Raw genomic sequence first — 23,123 nt, 5'->3', positions numbered from 1 at the left:
TATTACTAGCCTGTGACAGTAATGTCCAAAGTGTGCATAAAACAGCGATCTGCTCTAGTGCAAAAGGTTAAAGCAAAAGACAATTAGCTGAAATAGATGAAAATGAATTTAGAAATCAGTTCTGGTCATGGAAACCTCTGAAATGTCTTGTAATTTGAGAAGTGAAAGGAAAATTATAATGTCACATAGGTTTTCAGTCAAGCATATAACATAATTAACATAATTGTACTCTCTTGATGGTACTGATGCCAAGACATTTTTTGAAGATTGCAGGACATAGAATGCTAGTACTGGTTTAAAAAAAGGTAGATTTAATGTACAGAATTGAAATGGAGTACCTTAATAGCTGAGCAGAAAAGTAATTAATCTACCCATTTAACACTGAAGCTCTCAGCATTGAGCAAGAAATCGTTCGACCTGCGCAGCCCAAAATACAAACATTGCTTGGTTTCTTTTTCTCGGCTGCAAAAATCATGCCGAATTAACAAAGTAGCTTCACACTGTGGAAGAATGTTCACTCTCAGTCACCCTTCCTGCAGCTGAAGGAGGAAAATGTGGAGCTGAGTAAGTAAAAAAAAAAAAAACCCTCTGAAAAATGCACAGCAGCTGAATAGAAAATAATGAATGATTGTCATGCAGATTAATGGTGGATGAGATTTTAACATAATTAAAAAAGGAGATGATGTAAAAAAAAAATCGCTATCTTTTACTATTTTGTTACACGGAGCCCGAAGTAAAATTCTATCAGTGGACAACAAACTACATGCTAACACATAGCTCTATTCTGAAAAGCTGTTTTCTTGTTCTCTGCAAGGATAAGTTTTGTGAAACTTTGCAAGGACTGATGTAACAAGACTGCTTTTCACAAATGGAAGGCATAAATAATGAGCTAATATCTGTATGTGTCTGCGTAAGTTAATGAATATCAAATTGCATAGAAATTATTATAAATCATCATTATCTAGAATTTTAATTGAACCTGCAATTAAATATGACAAATGTTACCCAAACCAAATCTTTAATTTATACTTACAAATAAAAAATAATTTGTCATTTTTAGCATTTTGTAGTTAATTTTCCATTATGCAATCTGCTAATTAATAGGGAAAGACAAGCACTCAGAACCCACTAAGTTCGCCATTATTGAAATTGTGTCTATAAATTCAATACATACTGTGAAGGAACATAGTTCTAGGAAATTTGTAAACATATCTTTCACATCAGTCACAAAGCATGGCATTTATTCCAGTTCTGATTAATATATTTACCAAACTAAATTATTGAACAAATATTGCCAATTAATTTTTGTGTCAGTCATGTCAAATTAAAATGTTAACACACTCGATGGCCCACATTAATATTAATTTCCTAAACAAAAAACTATGCCAGTAGTGAGGGTCAATAATTCCAAATGATTTAATATGGCTCATCTGGCTGCCTGGAAAACAATGCCCCAACTTTTTTGCGATCTCAAGGAAGTACAGCTGCCTTACAGCGCCAGAGAACCCGGTTTGAACTTGACTCTACGGGGGCTGTCGGTATGGAGTTTGTACATTCTCCCTGAGACTGTGAGGGTTTTCTCTGGGTGCTTCGGTTTCCACCCAAATTCCAAAGACATGAAGCTTTGTAGGTCAATTGGCTTCTGTAAATTGTTCCCAGTATGTAAGATAGAACTAGTGTATGGGTGATCTTTGATCGGCATGGAGTTGGTCGACCGAAGGGCCTGTTCCACACTGAATATCTAAGAAAAAAACCTGATCTTCTTACTTGCAGTTCATCTGTAATAATCAAATCGTGATGCCTCGTCTCAGAAGGAAACGAATTCAGCCACATGGGTCACAAGAATTAACTGCTACCAGCCTTAAATGACAACCAAACTCATCAATCCACCAGCTCTCATAATTAGGATAGCAGTTTAGACAATTTGTCTTGTTCGAATGTATTAGCAGTGATTTATAAAGTGATTTTGTATTGGGTGCCGATGCAAATAGATGAAATGAGAACACAAGGAATAGGAATTGGCCCCATTCTATATAATCGTAAAGCTGATCTACCTTGGCCTCCAATCCACTCTGTGCAGTTCCCCAAATCCCTCAATGTCCCAATTTCTCAAATATTTATCCATCCCCACCCAGAAATGTTTTTAGTTATATAATCTCCACATCACCCTGAGTGGAGAATTCTAGAGATTTACCACCCACTATAGTTGCTTGTTTAAAGTTTTTCAAAGACAAGCTAGTCTCCAAATGGGGAATTTGAGCCATTGGTTTTGAACAAGATTCACTCATCATTCTGAACAAGGTCAGCATGCAACAGCCAGACTGCAACCATGCAACAGTTTTGAACAAAATCAGCCAAATCATTCCAAGCTATAGATGAAAGAATGTCAGAGAGCCGAATTGTTAAGTATCACAGCTACAACCAAATATGTGGAAACCCTGTATGTGACACCAATGCTCAGTGATGTTTACTGCTAATTTTGAGCCTACTAATTATGGTCTCCCTTTCAAATCAAAATAGCTTGCAGGCAACAAGACGAGGTTACACACATTCATAAAGTAAATATCTTAATGGCCATGTTAAAATAGAAAGCAGAGGAATATTGTACATGTGCCAATTTACCACTGCATAATTGAAGAATTATTTTAACCAAACAGTCCAGGTCGAGCGAAGGTGGGAGACTGTTTCAAAGGGGAGTAAACATGAACTACAGGAGACCCCGGTGGCCATGCCTATTGCAAACAGGTACGCCCTCTTGGGAGCTGTCGGGGTAGAAGACGCTTCCAGTCCGAGCGGCGGACAGGTCGGTGACACTAATCCAGGCAAGGAGACCCGACCGGGGAGACCGAAGTCGGGAAGAGCCATAGTAGTGGGTGACTCCGTTGTCCAAGGTACGGTGAGTAGATTCTGTGGCCGCAGGCGGGACTTGAGGATGGTCTGTTGCCTCCCTGGTGCCAGGGTTCAAGACATCACGGAGCGGCTTCAGAACATTCTTGCGAGGGAAGGCGATCAACCGGAAGTAGTTGTGCATGTGGGCACAAACGACGTCGGGAGGAAGAGGAAGGAGGTACTGCAACGCGAGTCTAGAGAGTTGGGAAGAAGACTGAAAAGTAGGACGTCGAGGGTGGTTATCTCTGGACTGCTACCTGGACTGCTACCTCGTGCTAGTGAGGGCAGGAATAGAGAGATCGGGGATATGAATCTATGGCTGTGGGATTGGTGCAGGGAGCAGGGATTTAGATTTCTAGACCACTGGGATCTCTTCTGGGGTAGGGGTGACCTGTACAAAAGGGACGGGTTACACCTTAACAGAAGGGGGACCAACATTCTGGCAGACAGGTTAGCTAGTGCTAAATGTGTGGGTTTAAACTAAGTAGTGGGGGGGGGTGGGGGTTGACAAATTGGGAATATGAAGATGGAGTTAAAGGGGAAGTGAATGTAGGAGAAATTGCAAAGGACTCTTGAATAAATGGGAAGGAAAGTTCTAGATGGGATAAGAGAGTAAGGTCAGGGCCAATTGTGTGAGAGGGGAGCTGAATACCGAAGTTAAAGTGTTGTATTTAAATGCGCAAAGTATAAAAAATAAAGTGGATGAGCTTGAGGCTCAGTTAGACATTGGCAAGTATGATGGTGTGGGAATTACAGAAACATGGCTACAAGAGGACCAGGGCTGGGAACTGAATATTCAGGGGTTCACAACATATAGAAAAGACAGGTGGGCAGAGGGGGTGGGGTTGCTCTGTTGGTAAGGAATGATATTCACTCCCTTGCAAGGGGTGACATAGAATCAGGAGATGTAGAATCAGTATGGATAGAAATGAGAAATTGTAAGGGTAAAAAGACCCTAATGGGAGTTATCTGCAGGCCCCCAAACAGTAGCCTCGACATAGGGTGCAAGTTGAATCAAGAGCTAAAATTGGCATGTCGAAAATGTAATGCTACGGTGGTTATGGGAGATTTCAACATGCAGGTAGACTGGGAAAATCAGGTTGGTAATGGACCCCAGGAAAGGGAGTTTGTGGAGTGCCTCCGCGATGGATTCTTAGAACAGCTTGTACTGGAGCCTACCAGGGAGAAGGCAATTCTGGATTTAGTGTTGTGTAATAAACCTGATTTGAGAAGTGAAGACGGTGGAACAGCAATGGCAGGTATTACTGGGAATAATGCAGAAGTTGCAGGATCAATTCATCCCAAAGAGGAGGAAAGATTCTAAGGGGAGTAAGAGGCACACGTGGCTGACAAGGGAAGTCAAGGACAGCATAAAAATTAAAGAGAATACGTATAACATAGCAAAGAAGAGCAGGAAGCCAGAGGATTGGGACTCTTTTAAAGAGCAAGAGAAGATAACTAAAAATATGAGGTACGAAGGTAAGCTAGCCAATAATATAAAGGAGGATAGTAAAAGCTTATTTCGGTATGTGAAGAGGAAAAAAATAGTTAAGGCAAATGTGGGTCCCTTGAAGACAGAAGCAGGAGAATTTATTACGGGGAACAAGGAAATGGCAGACGAGTTGAACCGGTACTTTGGATCTGTCTTGACTAAGGATCTGGGAGATGGTCTAGTGGCCAGAGATCCTAGGGTGACGGAGGAACTGAAGGAAATTCACATTAGGCAGGAAATGGTGTTGGGTAGACTGATGGGACTGAAGGCTGATAAATCCCCAGGGCCTGATGGTCTGCAACCCAGGGTACTTTAGGAGGTGGCTCTAGAAATCATGGATACATTGGTGATCATTTTCCAATGTTCTATAGATTCAGAATCAGTTCCTGTGGATTGGAGGGTAGCTAATGTTATCCCACTTTTTAAGGAAAGAGGGAGAGAGAAAACAGGAAATTATAGATCAGTTAGTCTGACATCAGTGGTGGGAAAGATGCTGGAGTCAATTATAAAAGACGAAATTGCGGAGCATTTGAATAGCAGTAACAGGATCGTTCCGAGTCAGCATGGATTTACGAAGGGGAAATCGTGCTTGACTAATTTTCTGGAATTTTTTGAGGATGGAACTAGGAAAATGGACAGGGGAGAGCCGGTGGATGTAGTGTACCTTGACTTTCAGAAAGCCTTCGACAGCGTTCCACATAGGAGATTAGTGTGCAAAATTAGAGCACATGGTATTGGAGGTAGGGTACTGACATGGATAGAAAATTGGTTGGCAGACAAAAAGCAAAGAGTGGGGATAAATGGTTCCCTTTCAGAATGGCAGGCAGTGACTAGTAGGGTACCGCAAGGCTCGGTGCTGGGACCACAGCTATTTACAATATACATTAATGACTTGGATGAAGGGATTAAAAGTACCATTAGCAAATTTGCAGATGATACAAAGCTGGGTGGTAGTGTGAACTGTGAGGAAGATGCTATGAGGTTGCAGGGTGACTTGGACAGGTTGTGTGAGTGGGCGGATGCATAGCAGATACAGTTTAATATGGATAAGTGTGGGGTTATCCACTTCGGTGGTAAGACTAGGAAGGCAGATTATTATCTGAATGGTGTCAAGTTAGGAAAAGGGGACGTACAACAAGATCTGGGTGTCCTAGTGCATCAGTCACTGAAAGGAAACATGCAGGTACAGCAGGCAGTGAAGAAAGCCTATGGAATGTTGGCCTTCATAACAAGAGGAGTTGAGTATAGGAGCAAAGAAGTCCTTCTACAGTTGTACGGGGCCCTACTGAGACCGCACCTGGAGTACTGTGTGCAGTTTTGGTCTCCAAATTTGAGGAAGGATATTCTTGCTATTGAGGGCGTGCAGCGTAGGTTTACTAGGTTAATTCCCGGAATGGCGGGACTGTCATATGGTGAAAGACTGGAGCGACTAAGCTTGTGTACACTTGAATTTAGAAGGATGAGAGGGGATCTTATTGAAACATATAAGATTATTAAGGGGTTGGACACGTTAGAGGCAGGAAACATGTTCCCAATGTTGGGGGAGTCCAGAACCAGGGGCCACAGTTTAAGAATAAGGGGTAGGCCATTTAGAACAGATACGAGGAAAAACTTTTTCAGTCAGAGTTGTAAATCTGTGGAATTCTCTGCCTCAGAAGGCAGTGGAGGCCAGTTCTCTGAATGCATTCAAGAGAGAGCTAGATAGAGCTCTTAAGGATAGCAGAGTCAGGGGGTATGGGGAGAAGGCAGGAATGGGGTACTGATTGGGAATGATCAGCCATGATCACATTGAAAGGTGGTGCTGGCTTGAAGGGCCGAATGGCCTACTCCTGCACCTATTGTCTATTTTCTCAATTAAGCTGTAAGGAGAGGAAAATATGGTGCAAAACTTTGAAAATGAAAACCTTCAACATATCTATAAGTTCAATCTTTTTGATTTAATAATGTTAACTTAGTAGTGCAACGGATTATATAAAATATTAGATGTCCCATATAAACATTGAACAGCCACTGTCACTTGCAGGAAAATCTATTATCACTGTTATGAAATGTACATCAATTGATTTGCATCATAACTTTAGTCTTTTCATGAAATCTCAGAACATATCAATTCAAAAACATTGTACCTGCACCCTAAAAATGTGGCTAGACTCTAAAACTGTTGGGGTACCTGCTTGTCCCTGTCAGTGCGAGAGGTACATTGGACACAGTTCCTCACATTGCCATGAGGATTATTTTGGAAGCTCTTGGTTCAGTTTTAATGATAATAGATCCCCATTGCAGGCTGATCTTGCAGTGAAGTAAAACATGACTTAGACAATAGACAATAGACAATAGACAATAGGCAATAGGCAATAGACAATACGTGCAGGAGTAGGCCATTCGGCCCTTCGTGCCAGCACCGCCATTCACTATGATCATGGCTGATCATCCACAATCAGTACCCTGTTCCTGCCTTCTCCCCATATCCCTTGACTCTGCTATCTTTAAGAGCTCTATCTAACTTAAGGGTTCAAAGCCCTCTCCCCTGTGGGTAAAAGCATCAAGTTGGTGAAATTTCCTTATCCGTAATGATGATTTCTGCACAAAAAAAAAAAAAATTCAGTCCACATCCAAACTCCATTGTTTTTTTGATGGACAAAGTATTTTTTTTTTAACTCCAAATAAATTAACTGTAGTTTGATTTGGAAAAAAATTATAGTCAGATTCTTGATGGTAAAGTTAAAATTATTAATTTTAATCTCTTTTTTAAAATTTGGTGTTAATCGGTGCAGTTGAGAGCAAATGTCATTGTACCTTAAGGAACAGTGTATATCAGCTTCTCGCTGTGAACATCGGGACGAAGGTGCCTGAGAACCGTGACCATGCTCTTTCCATCTTTCCACGCTTCCTTGCATCAACCATCAAGCTCTGGAACCACTCTGTGAACCTGAACCACAACCCTACCTCAGCAATGATCTACTATCGACCCCAGCTTAGGTTGCATGGCATACTTCAGTTTGCACTATTAAGTTCCGGTTCCCCAGTATTACTGCTAATTTATTGTATTATTGATTGTTGTGCATTTAGTGATTGTGTTAAAGCTTTGTGTGCCTGTAAAGCTGCAGCAAGAAATAATTTAATTGTTCTGTTCAAAGTGTGTATATGACAATTCAACACTCTTGACTAAATACCAAATGGTGCCAGAGACTTAATTGCCAATGTAGAAACCAGAGTTCAAATCCTGCTTTGGAATTTAATTTCAGTTAGTAATCTTGAATATCAGTTGGTGATAACATAACTGGTGAGGTCGCATTTAGAGTATTGTGTTCAGTTCTGGGCACCATGTTATAGGAAAGATATTGTCAAGCTGGAAAGGGTACAGAGAAGATTTACGAGGATATTACAAGGCTTGAGGGTGTGAGCTATAGGGAGAGGCTGAGTAGGCTGGGACTCTATTCCTTGGAGCAGAGGAGGATGAAGGGTGATCTTATAGACGTGTATAAAATCATGAGAGGAATAGATCGGGCAGATGAAGAGAGTCTCTTGCCCAGAGTCGGTGAATCGAGAACCAGACGACATGGGTTTAAGGTAAAGGGGAAAAGATTTGATAGGAATCTGAGGGGGTAACTTTTTCAAACAAAAGGTGGTGGGTGTATGGAACAAGCTGCCAGAGGAGATAGTTGAGGCAGGGACTATCCCAATGTTTAAAAAAGAGTTAGACAGGTACTTGGAGAGGACAGGTTTGGAAGGATATGGGTCAAACGCAGGCAGATGGGACTAGTGTAGCTGGGATATGTTGGCCACCTGTTTCACTCTATGATTCTTAATATATGTAAATAACTGGTTTGCTTGGGTTTGTCACTTATTTTGAGGGACGAGTTATAGGTGTAAACATGTACCTCGTTGGTTGTTGATTAGGTAGCGAAGGAAAGGTGCAATCAGGAATACAAGTTAAAAAAATTTTTTGTGACAAATCACATAAAAAGCACTCCCTCGTCTCCAGCTGCTCTTTGAAGGCCAGCGTCACTTTGAGGGAACTGTGTAGGTGTGACAGTTGTTTGTATCTTTTGCACAATGGGAGACACAATTTTGACAAAAGAACATGCAAGTTTCATGAACATCCTTCGTCATTTCAGCTTCAACTCTGCAGAGTCTTCAATCAGCAACACTTCCAAATAATTGGGAGATTGAAGCCACTGAATAACGACAGCATCTTTTTCTGCAGCCATGAAGGTGAAGGTAAACTCGAATATTTCTCTCCTGTCTGACCACACAACAACCGACCAACTCCACAGTCACGTCAACAGTAAAACAGTACAGTGGCACACCTGGCAAAGCTGCTACCTTACAGCTCAAGATGTATATGAAGGAACTGCAGATGCTGGTTTAAACCAAAGACACAAAAGGCTGGACTAACTCAGCGGAACAGGCAGCATCTCTGGAGAGAAGGAATGGGTGACGTTTTGGGTCAAGACCCTTCTTCAGACTGTAGAAGGGTCTTGTCCCGAAAGGCCACCCATTCCTTCTCTCCAGTGATGCTGCCTGTCTCTCTGAGTTACTCCAGCTTTTTGTGTCTATCTTCACTTTACAGTTCAAACTGCACTGACCCAGGTCTGATCGCAACCTCAGAAGTTGCCTATGTGGAGTTTGCACATTCTCCCTTGGGTGGTCCTGTTTCCTCCCAATACAATCTTGGAAGGTGAACTACTGCCATTAATTTGCCATTAACCCACAGCAAGGGGTTCTGAACAAGGAAACATCATCAGGCCTCTGGTCACACACCATCTTGGTGGCGCACTCATTTCACCTCTACCATCAGGAAGAAGGTACAGGAGCCTGAAAATAGTAATGAACAGGTTCAGGTACAGCTTCCTCCCTACAACCATCAGGCTATTAAATACTACAACCTCCAATAAGCTCTAAGTTACATGGACTTAGGGGCATTGGTTTTGTTTTTTTGCACTATTGCTTGTGGTGTATGTGTGTGTGTGTTTGTGCTCGCAAGAAAATTGATATACACACACTGAACATTTTTCTCTCTCGTTTATTATATTGTTTACACTGTACTATGTTTTACATATCCTGTTGTGCAGCTGCAAGTAAGAATTTCATTGTTCTATCTGGGACATGTGACAATAAGCCACTCTTGACAGCAAAGGAGAGTTGATTGGCATGTGTCTGGAGGAATAAGTTGTAATGGTACAGGGGAAAAAAAGAGAGTCATGTGGCTGATGTGATAGGTCTGCTGGGAGCAAGCACAGACATGAAGGAACAAATGGACTCCTTCTGTGTTGTTTAAAATATAAGGCAAGTCCATCCCAATAACTCGTTTTGACTTAGTGTCAAATTTTATTTGATAATCTTTCTATTGAAACAAGATAGCCTATTTTACCATGTTCAAAGCTCTACATGAATACAAATTGATGCCATGCTAGTCATTAATAACAGATATACACATGCATTTAGTATCAACCCAATGATAAATTGCAGACTCTAGTAATATGTTTAATGCTTCATCCCTCTTGTTAAAAAAGGAGCCTGCTATTTAACAGAGGTCGACAGATAATTTAAAACATGGACCAACTGTCAAGAAATCTAAAGGAAATTTGTAAAATTCACAGAGGGTGGTGGATTCGGTAGTTGGGATGTGTTTGTACTTGGATTGATTATGTTACATTGCATATACATAATGTGTAAACTGATTTCAGAATTGCAACTCGAAATTAAGACATCACACAGTTAAACTTATTGTTATGCTCATGGAGCGAACATTTCATACTTCATAATCTAACTATTTATAGGTATCAGATGAACAGGGTTAATGTCGATGTCAACTTGATATCAGTGTCGAGATTCTCAAGAAATCAATCAAGGGTGGCACAGTGGTGCAGCAGTAGAGTTGCTGCCTTAGAGCACCAGGGACCCGGGTTCGATCCTGACTACGGGTGCTATCTGTATGGAGTTTGTACGTTCTCCCTGTGACCATGTGGGGTTTCTGTAGGTGCTCCGGTTTCCTCCCACGTTCCAAAGACATGCAGGATTGTAGGTTAATTGGATTCTGTAAATTGCCCCTGGATTTCGGATGGAACTAGTCTACAGATAACTGCTGATGGGCGAGGACCTAGTGGGCCAAAGGGTCGGTTTCCACGCTGTATCTCTAAAACTAAACTAGGAATGGGCATGTTGACCATCAAATTATTCAGGGTTTCAATTAAATTGGTTTTAAATTACTTTTATTTGGCTTTACTTGTGATTTTGTTTTGAAGGCTGAGTTTACCATTCTGTTCCAATTATCAAAGGTCCCAATTACCCTCCAAATGCCCATGATGTTGGGATGCCCAAACATGATTCCCCATAACATTCACCTTAAATATGGTGACATCTTCCTTCATTTTCTGAATAGTGTCCCGAACATCTCTCTGCCACCCACTTTGGTAACACCTAGGCTTTGTTGATCCAGCCAAAAACTACAATTAAGGGAAGACACAAAGAATGATAGTTGGGGTGCTGCTGGAGTAACTCAACAGGTCATCCCTGAAGGGTTCTGAAGGGTTCCAATTGAAGTGTCACCTTTTCTTGTCCTCCAGAGATGCTGCCTGTCCCCCGCTGAGTTTCTGCAGCACTTTGTGTTCAAAACTACAATAATCACATCAATTCAAACAGAAGGTTTTTTAATCCACTTGCTTTAGTTTAGTTTAGAGCAATAGTGTGGAAACAGGCCCTTCAGCCCACTGAGTTCGTGCCGACCTGCAATCCTCGTACACTACTAGCACCATCCTCCAAACTGGGGACAACTCACAATTTTAATTGAAGCCAAATTAGCCTATGTCTTTGGAACGTGCGAGGAAACCGGAGTATCTGGGGGAAACCCCCATGGTCACGAGGAGAACATACTAACTCCATACAGACAGCACCCATAGTCAGGATCAAACCCGGGTCTCTGGGCACGGTAAGGCAGCAACCCCACCAGCAAGGCTTATCACAGAAATTTCCCGAAATACAATGTTTGATGTTAGAGTTTTTTTAAACATTTCCTTGGAGATTTGCTCGTAACTGCAAATGTCCATTCAATCAAACATTGAGGACACAAAGTGCTGGAGTAACTCAATGAGTCAGGCAGCATCTCTGGAGAAAACTCAGGATTTGGCTGTGGAAAGACAGAAACAATGCACTGTGGAGATAACAAAACTGAAGATGATTATGTGCATGTTGTGGTAACTTTCCCTCGCCCCTGTTATACAGATGTTTAATCTTTTTGAAAGAAAACTGCTGCCCAATTCTTGAATCAATATGTATACCAAATTTGAACCATTTAATCAGAGATGGGTAAAGATAAATTCTACTTTCACCTGACCACTTTTAACATAGGTATCACAAAATGCTGGAGTAACTCAGCGGGTCAGGCAGCATCTCAGGAGAGAAGGAATGGGTGACGTTTTGGGTCGAGACCCTTCTTCAGACTGACATAGCGTTGCACAGACAAGTGACACTCCATCCCAAAATCCTGTTATCAGAATCAATGCTAAGTGTGAACAGCGAGAATTTAAGACAAATGCTGCAATTTAAGACCAGAACTGATCCATATTGCCATATGGTTATCAATGACCCATGTGCTTTTTACATGTTTGGAGTATGACATTTCTACTCCTCTAACAGCAGTAATTAGGAATAATCAAGTGGGTGTTAATTGGATATAATGAAACAATCTCTAGTCTGACTGAACCTAGTATTTGCCTCTTACCAGTAATTATGATCACTAAGTACTCATTCTAATCTCTTTCTTCTTGTGAAGCCAAACAGAGGTGCAGTATTTGCACAGCTGATGGTTTGTTTTGTCTGCAATTTAGACTGGTTTAAACCAGGAAACTCATAATTTGCCAAGCTGTCACCAGCTGCTGGAATTTAACAAAGGCACTGGGGCACTTCATGATAATAGCACAGTTTATGACATCCACAGAAAAAGGGGCAGCTGTTAATTAAACTGACCCTTAAACAAGCTTTCAATAGTTCTAGCACCTGGACGTACAAACACGTCAAAAGTGAACCAAGTTATTTTACACCTGCTCTGCAATGCATTTCATTTAAAAGTTCTGGCCAAAATCTGAATTTTACTGAAATCCCAAGAGATCCTTTCCATTTTGATGACAATCATTCAGAGCTAAAAGTAGCTAATGAAGCAACCTCTTATCATTGATTATTGGAATCTTCCAATAGATTAGTTAGATCCATCAGAAAACCTCGTTTCATTTTTGATTTTCACGCAATATTTAACCAAGAATCATGCCATTTTCATACCAGCTGGTTCAAATAGAGGAAGCACGAGGTTCAAATTTGTTTAAAATGATGTGACGGACATCACAACTGAAAGTTTTAAGTTTGACAAGTTGGCTGGTGTCGTTTAAAAAAAAATGTGACAGGTTTTAATTCATGAACTGTACATTACTGTTCCTTTTTGCGTCATGGTTGACAGATCGCAACTTATTCCCTCCTTGTTATAACTGAATGGTATCATCTGACCTTGAGCCGAACAGGCTCAGAAATCATTTCACTCCAACAGATTTTCAACAGCTGCAAAAAATATAATTCAAAAAACAAGCAAATTGGACTCCTCTTTGTAGTAATTATAGTTGATGAAAGTCTAAGAGAAAAATACAATGATTTGGGCATCATAACAACATTTCTGCTGCTTCTATTAAATTATGGCTCTCGGGTATTTAAGGTCATATAGATCAGTACCTGTTTTTAGCAAGCAAAGCCTGAACTATTCTATATCACTGCTGAACCAAGGAATCATAACTACAAATGCAAACAAACCTTGCAGACCAACATTTAAAAGCGGTGACAAAGGTTCACCTGCACCTCCTCCAACCTCATCTATTGCATCCGCTGCTCTAGATGTCAACTTATTTACATCGGCGAAACCAAGCGCAGGCTCGGCGATCGCTTCGCTCAACACCTGCGCTCGGTCCGCATTGGCCAAACTGATCTCCCAGTGGCCGAGCACTTCAACTCCCCCTCCCATTCCCAGTCTGACCTTTCTGTCATGGGCCTCCTCCAGTGCCATAGTGAGGCCCACCGGAAATTGGAGGAACAGCACCTCATATTTCGCCTGGGCAGCTTGCAGCCCAGTGGTATGAACATCGACTTCTCCAACTTTAGATAGTTCCTCTGTCCCTCTCTTCCCCTCCTCCTTCCCAGATCTCCCTCTATCTTCCTGTCTCCACCTATATCCTTCCTTTGTCCCGCCCCCCCTGACATCAGTCTGAAGAAGGGTCTCGACCCGAAACGTCGCCCATTCCTTCTCTCCTAAGATGCTGCCTGGCCTGCTGAGTTACTCCAGCATTTTGTGAATAAATACCTTTGATTTGTACCAGCATCTGCAGTTATTTTCTTATACCATTTAAAAGTGGCTAAGTTTACTCATTAGAATAAAGTCAAGAGGAGACTTAGATTTTTGTTAACGTTGCAAACAATTTGAACATGATTAAGTGGAATGAATTTTCCAATGTGGTGCTGAAGGTTAAAAAGAATCATTTAAGGTGAGAGTAGAAAGATTTAATAGGAATCTGTCAGCAACATTTTCACACAAAGTGTGGTGGGGAGATGAAATGAGCTGCCAGAGGAGGTAGTTGAGGCAGGTATTATAACAATATTGAAAAGGCTTTTGAATAGGTACATGAATAGGAAATGTTTAGACTGATATACAATACGAAACGATACGATAGAACTTTATCCCAGGAAGGAAATTGATCTGCCAACAGTCATAAAAAGCACAAACGCAGCTTAGCCGGTATGGGCAAGTTGGGCCGAAGAGCCTGTTTCCATCCGATATGATTCTATGATTTGTTCACGAGACTCAAATCGATTGAATGCAGCAAACATCTTTGTTTTGCTAGGACAAATTAAAAGGGGTTCAATTTGTGTTGATAAAAGGGTAAAATAGCTTCTCTCAGAAGAGTATGAAAGTGATGAGAGGCATAGGTAGGGTAGATAGTCAGACTCATTGTCTCTCATGGCAAGGGTATCAAAAATTACGGGGCAAAGGTTTCAGAGAGGAAGGTGTTTTAAAGGGGAAATGAATGGTAGGTTTTTTATACACACATTTGATGTTTGGAACACACTGCCAGAGGTCGTGGTGGAGTCAGATACAATCACTCCATTGAAGAGGAACTTAGACGCTTAAATAGACATTTTTGACTTGACTTTTCAGTGCATGAGAATGCTTTCCTAAGCTACAGAGGCTCAAAAGATACCTTTTTGATCTCATTTGATCTATCATATAGTTGAAAATTTCTTCTGAAGACTCAACGAGCAGACATTTCTTCCAGCATAGCCTCAAGCAAGCACTTGGATCAGTCTGAAGAAGGGTCTAGGTCCAAAAGGTCACCCATTCCTTCTCTCCAGAGATGCTATCTGTCCCGCTAAGTTACTCCAGCATTTTGTGTCTATCTTCCACAGGAAAGCTGGCTCTCTGCTCAATGCTCAATGCCATAACCCAGACTCACTATTACAGCCATGTGTGTTTCCTCACCAGCACTTTTGATTGGTATGGGTGTAAGGGGTTATGGGGAGAAGGCAGGAGAATGGGGTTGAGAGGTAAAGATATATCACCCATGATTGAATGGCGGAGTAGACTTGATGGGCCAAATGGCCTAATTCTGCTCCTGTAACTTATGAACTATTGTGTTTTACTACACTAATCCCATATAATTGATCGCTTCGCTCAACACCTTCACTCAGTCCGCCTTAACCAACCTGATCTCCCAGTGGCTGATCACTTCAACTCCCCCTCCCACTCCCAGTCTGACCTTTCTGTCATGGGCCTCCTCCAGTGCAATAATGAGGCCCACCGGAAATTGGAGGAACAGCACCACATATTTCGCCTGGGTAGCTTGCAGCCCAGTGGTATGAACATTGACTTCTCCAACTTTAGATAGTTCCTCTGTCCCTCTCTTCCCCTCTCCCTTCACAGATCTTCCACTGTCTTCCTGTCTCCACCTATATCCTTCCTTTGTCCCGCCCCCGACATCAGTCTGTAGAAAGGTTTCGACCCGAAACGTCACCCATTCCTTCTCTCCTGAGATGCTGCCTGACCTGCTGAGTTACTCCAGAATAAATACCTTCAATTTGTACCAGCATCTGCAGTTATTTTCTTACACTACCATATAATTGAAAGATACATCACACTTGTTCTATGTTATCCCACTTTTGCATCATTTGCTATACACAGAGGACAATTTACAAAGACCAACTAACCCATGAACCCACACGTCTTTGGGATGTGGTTATTCTCCCCCATTAACCACCTTCCCCCCCCCCCCCCCCCATATTCTACCACTCACCCCAAAAGTGATACACAGGGGTTAGTGTAGGACTAGTGTAAATTAGTATAAGTAGTGTAAGAAAATAACTGCAGATGCTGGTACAAATCAAAGGTATTTATTCACAAAATGCTGGAGTAACTCAGCAGGTCAGGCAGCATCTGAAGAAGGGTCTCGACCCGAAACATCACCCATTCCTTCTCTCCTGAGATGCTGCCTGAACTGCTGAGTTACTCCAGCATTTTGTAAATTAGTATAAGTGGTTGGACAGACATAGTGGACGGAAGGGTTCATACTGTACTGCATGACTCGATCAACCTTATCAATTAAGGAATCTGTTGAAGATCTAGCCTCACTACCACAATATATTTAAAGCTTTAGTTTAAAAATAATCTCAGCAACTTCAGAATAAAAATCTCAGAATAAAACATAAATATTGATCACATTTGTTTAGCACATAATGCATTGAATACAATCTAAATTTCAACTATTAAATTCAAGAAGAATGTGAATAATGAATTACTTTGGGAACAAGTGCACTACTGGGCAGCATGTTATTTATCATAAGGTGTTTAAATGGGTGGAAATAGATGGTTATAGAAATAAAAACACTCTGGTGTGAATTGAGAGTCAGTAATTCCTTGTAGAAAGTAGCCATTACTCAGACAAGTAGATGGTTATTGACAGTACGAGAGAGAGACTCGGTGTCCTGTCCTGGAGCCAGTAACCTTGGTTGAAAGGCAATGTCACAAACAACTCACCATCACTCTCTAAGATGTACAGCTTATTATTTAAAGGGAAACAAATGTCAGCATGGAGTGTCAGTCCAAGGACATATCGCCCGCCTCTTAACAAAACTTATCAACTTTCCCCTTCATATTGTACCTCTTTACACCAGCTATCTCAAATAAGTTTACACTATTGTATTATCTAGTATTAACTATCCAGCTTTTCTGAAATTAGTGAGTTTACAGCCATCTTTGCATAAAGTAAGCACTGAATTAATTTTAATGACTGCTCTAGTGTTAAACAGGCTGGAAAACCACAATTTCATGCTAAGTGATGCTTGTAGCAAAGTTAACATACATTAAGTTTTCTATGTATTCTTGAAAAGTTTTATATGTATATATCCAGTCATTGGTTTCATAATTAGATACTCATAAACCCTCTGGGCTATTCACACACATTTTTATTTGCAATTCCACTTCACAATGAAGGAACTTAATGGACGAGCTGTTCAGTGCGGTTAATATCGTACGTTTTCATGAACTTGAACGCTTGAGGTGAGGGCACAGTGTGGAATAAAATGGTAAAATTCCCTATAGCACAGTACTCGTAAAGCATTTTCTTCCATCTCATTGTTTCAGCAGAGTTTAAGAAGCCAGCCTCAGAAGAGCACCATCTACTGATTCAGTAGAACCTCTTATCTATTTTCATTTTCCCGCACCATTCTGGGATCTCTGTGAGTTTACTCATTTAGCACTAATTACGACCAAATAATTAAAAGAAAAATCACAACCCATTGGGAAATAAGGGACATTTAGCCCCACTTCAATGAAGAATTTTTCATCTCAACTGGGCAAGGTTTTAAATCAGATCACAGAAATTTAATTCCACCATTGCAAGCAAGTATATAGATGTTTTTAAACAAAGCTAAAACTCTTACTGCAACAGTGCATCAGACAACAGATAATTAATTCCTGCATTTTTAATGTGTACTGATTAAAAGTTACATTCGATGGCTTAACCATAGCAGGAGTCTCTAAAACAAGTGGGCATAGGTTTAATGTAAAGGGTCAGGAGGTTGAGAGGGGATACGAGGACAGACTTTTCATCCACCAAGTAGGGAATAGAATTGGACTACACTACCTGTGGCCAGGGTGGATAATCTCACAATATTTAAACAGTATCTGGAAAAGCACTTGCTTGAACAAAGGTCCTGACCCAAAATGTTACCTCTCCATTTCCTTCCACAGATGCTGCCTGATCCATTGAGTTTCTCCAGCAGTTTATTTTAAGCTCAAGCACTTGAAGTGCCAAGGCACAGTAGATTATGGACTAAGTGGTAGTAAAAAGGATTAGTATTGATGGGTACTTGATGGTTGCCTTGTACATGATGGGCCGAAGGGTGTGTTTAGGTGTTGTACAACTGTAACAAAAACAAAAGAGATTTTTTTCTTTAACATTATAATAATGCTTATTGATGATAATTTAATAAAAGGATTAACAATTTCTGGTGCTCTAGCATCTTACCTCAATTGAATTTAAAGCTTGAGGAACAAATATATTTTTCTAATCATATATTTTTTTAATTAAACAGGATCAGTTGCCACCGATATTTGATATTCCTTATTGCAACTGCACATGTCACACGTATAAGGGATTTTCATCACAGCTCCAATTACACAAATTAAAAGATGCATGCATTTACTCACATCCATTCACACAAAGCAACCAATATGTGTTAGTTTAGAGGTACAGCGCGGAAACAGGTGCATTCGGCCCACCGGGTCCGCGCCGCCCAGCGATCCCCGCACATTAACACTATCTTACATCCACTAGGGACAATTTTTACATTTACCAAGCCAATTAACCTACAAACCTGCACGTCTTTGGAGTGTAGGAGGAAACCGAAGATCTCGGAGAAAACACACGGTGGAAACGTACAAATTCCGTGCAGACAGCACCCGCAGTCAGGATCGAACCCTGGTCTCCGGCGCTGCATTCGCTGTAAGGCAGCAACTCTACTGCTGTGTCACCGTGCCGCCCTTGGCGTTAACCAAATTAAAAACACTACTGTGATCTTTGTACTTAAAAAAGTTATGATTTTCTTGCTTTGGAGTTGGTGCAGAGATGTTCATTATATTGATTCCAATTACAAAGAGGACATCCAGAACCAGGGGTCACAGCTTAAGGATAAGGGGGAAGTCTTTTAGGACCGAGATGAGAAAACATTTCTTCACACAGAGAGTGGTGAGTCTGTGGAATTCTCTGCCACAGAAGGTAGTTGAGGCCAGTTCATTGGCTATATTTAAGAGGGAGTTAGATGTGGCCCTTGTGGCTAAAGGGATCGGGGGGTATGGAGAGAAGCCAGGTACGGGTTACTGAGCTGGATGATCAGCCATGATCATATTGAATGGCGGTGCAGGCTCGAAGGGCCGAATGGCCTACTCCTGCACCTATTTTCTATGTTTCTATCTGAAGAGGAAGGAGCAGGGTTCTCAGGTCATTGCTCTCTGGTGTTGAGAAAAGCCTGAGGTGAACCGAACGAAACAGGCACAATTCTTATTTTTTTACTTACTTTCGGGATACAGTGTGGAAATGGGCCCTTCGGCTCACCAAGTCCACGTCGATCAGCGATCACCCCGTACATTAGCACTACCCTGCACACTAGGGACAATTTACAATTTTACCAAAGCCAATTATGCTACAAACCTGGACGTCTTTGGAATGTGCGAGAAAACCAGAGCACCCAGAGAAAACCCACATAGGTCACAGGGAGAACATGCAACTTCTGCACAGACAGCACCTGTAGTCACCTGCTTTCTTCTGGCATTTTCCTACTTCCAGCTCCCCTTGTTCTACTTTCAGCCTGAAGAAGGGTTCCGACCAGAAAGGTTACCCATCCTTTTTCTCCAGAGATGCTGCCTGACTCGCTTAGTTACCATTCCACTTTGTGTGTGTATGTTTAGTTTAGTTTAGTTTAGAGATACAGCACGGAAACAGGCCCTTCGGCCCACCGGATCCGCACCACATTCACGCTATCCTACACACATTGGGGACAATTTTACACTTGTGCCAAGCCAATTAACCTACAAACCTGTACGTCTTGAGTGTGGGAGGAAACGGCAGATCTCAGAGACCCACGCAGGTCACGGGGAGAACGTACAAACTCCGTACAGACAGCACCCGTAGTCGGGATCAAACCTGGGTCTCCGGCGCTGCAAGCGCTGTAAGGTAGCAACTCTACCGCCTCGCCACGTCTATCTTTGGTATAAACCAGCGTCTGCAGTTTCTCCCTACACAATACAAAAATTCTGAGCCAAATCAAAATTCTGTCACTGTGTCAACTGTGCTGAGACAGAGCATTAGATTCATCAAAATAACTTTTGTTTCGGCTTGTTGCAAGATAGTTGCCAACAACCTAGAAAAGAGTGAAGAATGGTGTACGTTTTTAAATAATGGTCACTGGCAGCTGGACAGCAGTGGCTGCATTTCTCCATGAAGCTCAGAGAAAACAGGGAAAATAATTTGTCACTCAACTCCCTTCAAAAGCCATTATTTCACTGGGCAAAGCAGTCAGCCCTTAGTGACCCAGTCAAAACAATAATATTGTTTGAACCATTTAATTCACTTGCGGTGGATGCACAACTGATGCAATGCAACATTTTAGCAAGCTTTAGGTTATGCAGCTGCTTACAAAGGTGGATTATTTAAGAAACAATTAAGTGCATATACAAAGCAATTTGTGAGCAGCCTCACTCCTTCAGCCTGCTAAGTGAAGTGCCTTTCAAGGCTGATTTATAACGCTGTCGTTTTCAGAAGGCAGCATAATTAATAGGAGCATGGATGTCTAATTTCAGTGACTTCCAGAGAAAGTGGATTTCATTTGATTTATGATGGTTAGCAAGTTCGCATTTTATCAGTTCATTCGCTCATTATTTATGCTGATGACCAATTTCTATGGCTTGCTATCGCCCAACCCTTCAGTAATCAAAGGGAAACTCGATGCATTGCAGTAGTCCCAGAGCATTGCTCCATTCAAAAAAGATCTAAACTGCACACAGTCCTTGGAATTTTCAGAAATTAGTCCACTATGCCTTTTGGTTTTAGTTTCAGAGATACAGTGCGGAAACCGGCCCTTCAGCCCACTGAGATCATGCCAACCAGTGTAGGAAAATAACTGCAGATGCTGGTTCCAAAGACACAAAATGATGGAGTAACTCAGCGGGTCAGGCAGCATCTCAGGTGAGAAGGAATGGGCGACATTTCGAGTCGAGACCCTTCTTCAGACTGATGTCAGGGGAGGGGGCGGGACAAAGATGGGATGTAACTGTAGCTTTGAGGAGTTTACATCCTATCTTTGTCCCGCCTCCTCCCCTGACATCAGTCTGAAGAAGGGTCTCGACCCGAAACGTCACCCATTCCTTCTCTCCTGAGATGCTGCCTGATTCGCAGTTACTCCAGCATTTTGAGATACTTTTTTTATAGTTCTTTGCTTGCCTCTCCAAAAGAGTTATTAATCCTGACCTCCACCAGTACATTGAGTTGCTCGGTACCTATTGTAGTGATCCCAAGTCCCAGTATTGCCCTGATGAAAACTTGCACCAACTTGGTGCAGCCAACATCGCCAGAGACCTAGATTCAATCCTGACCTCAGGTGCAGTCTGTGCGGAGTTTGCACGCTCTCACTGTAACCATGTGGATTTCTTCCTGGTGATCCACTTTCCTCCCACATCCCAGAGACACCTGGGATTCGGTAAATTGTCCCTACTGTGTTGGATAGAACTAATGTATGGGTGGTCACTGGTGGGCTTGGATAGTGTGCACTGGTGGCCCATAGGACCTGTTTCCATGCTGTATCTCTAAACCAAACTAGACCCATTGAGTCCATACCGACCATCAATCACCCTTGCACACTAGTTCTATGTTATCCCATTTTACTCTACAAAAGTTAATTCAAGGATCTTCACGAAATTCTGAACAATTTGTGCCTTTGGGCATTACTTTCTTAACAAGTTGAAGGAAGATTTGGAATATTGTTATAATTCTGAATTAGCTGAATGGTTTTCTGGAGACAAAAGGAACTGCAGATGCTGTAATCTTAAGACAACAACAGTGCTGTAGTAACTCAGCAGGTCATGTAGCTTCTGTGGAGGGAATGGCTAGGCGGCGTTTTGGTTTGAGTCTCTTTCTCAAGGGTGGTTTTCTGATTGTTCATTTATTTGTGTCATTCTAATCGAAATCAAAGTCTGAAATCAAAAATATGTTTCGCTGAGGTCAACTCTAGTCTTCTTTAGAACTGTGCACGAACAGTTCTTGGCTTGGCACAGAGTTATGCACAACAAATTGTGTTGTACTTAACTTTCTCTCAAATGCATACAACCACCTCTAAAATTCAGAAAAGGTGCAATAAATTATACTTAAGACTTGAAGTGGATATCCATTATATTGTCAAAAGTGTAATCAAGACTCCTGCAGTTTTCTGTTATCTTTCGTTCACTATTATGCTACATTCTTTTAAAGAATACAAGTCGCCTGTTTTAGTTTAACTTAAACAGCAAATGATACTTTTTATTTCCATGTGAAAGAGTTTAGCTTATTTAACGAGCTGTTTTAAAGCATTTTACAGCAAATTAAGTACTTTCAAAGTGCAGTAACTGATGTAATATAGCAGAAACAACAAGGACTCACATGCAGCAATTAAATAAATGGCCAGCCAAGCACGCGAGAAAAGGAAGAGGCCTTTCAGCCCATCACCCCCCGCCTGACATTCAATAAGATCAGAACTGTGGGCCCGACACTGTAGGCCCGGACACTGTGGGCCCGGACAGTGTGGGCCCGGACACTGTGGGCCCGGACAGTGTGGGCCCGGACAGTGTGGGCCCGGACACTGTTGGCCCGGACACTGCTGGCCCGGACACTGCTGGCCCGGACACTGCAGGCCCGGACACTGCAGGCCCGGACACTGCAGGCCCGGACACTGCAGGCCCGGACACTGTAGGCCCAGACACTGTAGGCCCGGACACTGTAGGCCCGAGGGCCGCTGTAGGCCCGGACAGTGTAGGGTAACGGAGTGTGTTCGGGGAGCAGGGCCGAGCGTGTTCGCCTAACGGAGGTTGCATAGCCACCCGCCTCCCGGCCCAGGCTGCCGCCATTGGTGGAGCGGGAGCACGTGGCTGCTGGCTGGGTGAGGTCACGTGGGGCGGTGACGTCACCTTGTCCCGTATTTGGGAGTGAGATAGTTGGCAACCCTATAAGTGAGCCTTCATTGACTTCTCGGTCAGGGCATTCCCTCAGCTAGGAATTTAACACTGTTTGAGTGAGGAAACTTGTTCCCTTATTTTCAGACTTATCCCCTGGATTCCAGATATTACACCAAGGGGAAACTGTTCAGTCTAATAATTTTGTACGTTTTAATGAGACCACTCAAATCTTTTTCAGAAAAGTCCTGACCCGAAACATCACCGAAACAGCCTGAAGAAAGGCTCCGACCCAAAATGTTGACCGACGAGAACAAAGAAGGAAGGAGGGTTGCTGAGAACGAAAAGGCGCCCAGCTGGGGAGAGTTGGGGGATGGCGAAAACGAAGAGGGACCAACATGACTCCAATGAGTACTTTTGTAACTTTGTTGGTGCCAGCAATGTGGCATCTCTTTTGTGTATTTTGTGTATTGTATGCAGAAGCAAAGAATTTCACTGTCCCTGTTTCCGCGCTGT

The 23,123-nt window shown here is 42.1% G+C and overlaps 1 protein-coding gene and 1 long non-coding RNA gene across 2 annotated transcripts in view; one reads left to right on the top strand and one right to left on the bottom strand.

Annotated features, from left to right (window-relative positions):
- The window catches only part of lrmda (leucine rich melanocyte differentiation associated), a 694,153-nt gene that overhangs the window by 362,899 nt on the left and 308,131 nt on the right, over positions 1–23,123 (bottom strand). The window lies entirely within an intron of this gene.
- On the top strand, positions 529–22,997 carry LOC144609989 (uncharacterized). Its single transcript, XR_013549385.1, has 3 exons — positions 529–564; positions 2,658–2,745; positions 22,849–22,997. It is a non-coding gene; the product is annotated as an uncharacterized LOC144609989 (long non-coding RNA).

The sequence above is a fragment of the Rhinoraja longicauda genome, chromosome 35, assembly GCF_053455715.1.
Source record: "Rhinoraja longicauda isolate Sanriku21f chromosome 35, sRhiLon1.1, whole genome shotgun sequence".
Classification (NCBI taxonomy): Eukaryota; Metazoa; Chordata; class Chondrichthyes; order Rajiformes; family Arhynchobatidae; genus Rhinoraja; species Rhinoraja longicauda.
The sequence above is the reverse complement of the archived record's forward strand: the minus strand, read 5'-3'. Positions and strand labels throughout refer to the sequence as shown.